This window comes from Morus notabilis, unplaced genomic scaffold (assembly GCF_000414095.1).
Source record: "Morus notabilis unplaced genomic scaffold, ASM41409v2 Scaffold2022, whole genome shotgun sequence".
In the NCBI taxonomy this organism is placed as follows: Eukaryota; Viridiplantae; Streptophyta; class Magnoliopsida; order Rosales; family Moraceae; genus Morus; species Morus notabilis.
The window spans coordinates 6,305-8,530 of NW_010363879.1; positions in this window are offsets into that span (position 1 = coordinate 6,305).

Below are 2,226 nucleotides of genomic sequence, written 5' to 3' on the forward strand. Positions count from 1 at the left end.
TGTGGTGGAGAAAAGAAGTCGAATGTCTTCTCCAACGCTATAGGATTTGGACTCTTTCCCCCAAGGAAGTCCCCCTGGTACATACTGTCTTCTTCCTACACCGACCATACTTGCTCAACTCACAGACACAGGGACTTTACACTCAACATGAGGTATACACCTGGCACACTGGGTTGAACTACCCCCAGTCACTCAAATATATCACAGATCATCTTGGCAAAGTTCTGTGTAGAGAGAATGGGCACCAGCCAAATCCTCCATTGCAACCCAACATCAGCTCTGCAATAGCTCCACCTCCCCAAAATATTTTACAAGATAAGGATCCGTGACTTTGTATAGATAGTCGGATGCCTTAAAGATAAGGAGGGGGCCCATTACAGAGAGATGGTGCCTGTGTCTGTGGATGAGTCTGAATCAGTTTCCTGGAGACAATCACGTGTGAGCCCTTGATTAGGATCTTGTGATGATTCATTGTATGGGTCTAAGTTTGATCTCAAAGGAGCTTTTTGGCAATTGGGAATTTTCCCGGAAGATAGGCCCAAGACAGCCTTTTGTATTCCAGATGCACAGCACCAATGGCATGTTCTACCATTTGGCCTCAAGATGGCCCCGTCCCTGTTCCAACGAACGATGGCCCAAATCTTTGAGCCCATTTTGTACAATGTCTTAGTCTACATAGACGATATCCTTCTGTTCTCAAAGGATGAAGAAGGCCTTCTCTTTGGTTTGGCAGAAGTCCTCCAACCAAGAGAACTTTGTACACAGTTTGCTCAGTAATCGAATATGAGTTTCTAAATCATCTCTCTTTCTATCTGAAATTCTGAGTTCCCTCGCTTATGTTATGATCTTCATCCCCCTAACTAGTATGCTCTATGCTTGCCCCTAGTAGAGGATCTTGCATATCATAACGTTTACGCTTAAGATTCGTGCTACGATCTCCATAACCATGAGTAATGAGCACCTATAACACTTAAGGCTAGGAATTTGTCATCCTTCAGGAACAAGTTCAGAGGCTTGTAATATACGAAACAAACGATTTTGATATAAAGAGTATGCAACCTCAATTTAATTCTGAAACTTACCTATGCAGTCTAAAAACACCTTGCGCGTGCCACTCATTGTGTACGAACCTAACCTAATGTAATTCAATCTCACTGAATCTGACCTTTTTTGCGTTACGCATTCAACCGAACAAAAAAAAAAAAACTATAATAACAATAACAACTACTAAAAAAAATTAAGAAAAAAACAATAAGTTAATAGAGTACGAAAAGGTTTGCGTGCTACGGGCTTATTTATACTCCTTTAACGATAATATTTCTTTTATTGCAACATCCGATTATGTTTTAAAAAAATTATAACTGGAGCATAAACATTTTTAAACTACCAAAAATGTCTCTCTTAGGGTTGTTCTTTTGGAGTGTAACTTAAGTGTAGTTTTTGAGTTGAATTTGAGTTATAACTTGAGTTGAAGTTGTAACTTGAATAAAGTCGCGTAAAGTTGAATAAAGTTGAAACTTAAAAGAACGTGAACTTGAAAAAATTGGAACTCGAGTTGTCTTTTTTTAAGTTTTTTAGACAAAAGAACATGCCCTCATTTTATCTTTATTTAGACATTCAAAATGAGGGTAAATAGTTCTAACATACTTATAAATTTTTATGCCAAAAAAATAATTATTTTGTTTCTTTGTTTCTTTATTTTTGTTTAAAATTTTTCAAAAATTGGCACTTCAAAAGTCAATGTGAAATCATTATTGTCCACTTTATTCAATATTACCCATTTTTGTTTACTGTTGTTTAATTTAGATGTATTTTAATAAAGGCACAGTTTTAATTAACAATGTTAATAAATATCAATATTATAAAAGGGTAATTTTAAACTTTTCTCTTTTTATTTTTATTCTCAAAAATCTAAAATCAAAAACAAATATCTTATTAAATTTACAAAACACAACTCCCTTTTTTTGTGTATTTTAACGACCTAGCCCTCTGATTTATAAAATCCCAAAAAAAAACACGATTTCAAAAAGTTTAAAATACTTTTATGACCTCAAATGATATTTCAAACGATACTTTTTATTTATTTATCCATTTTAGACAAATTTTATAAATTCTCCTTGAACTTTATCATTTGTGTCAACATGCATCTTAAACTTTAAAATGTACATCTCGTGTTCTCTGAACTTTGTTACTTGTGTCAACATGCCTCTGAGGTTAACTCTGAAA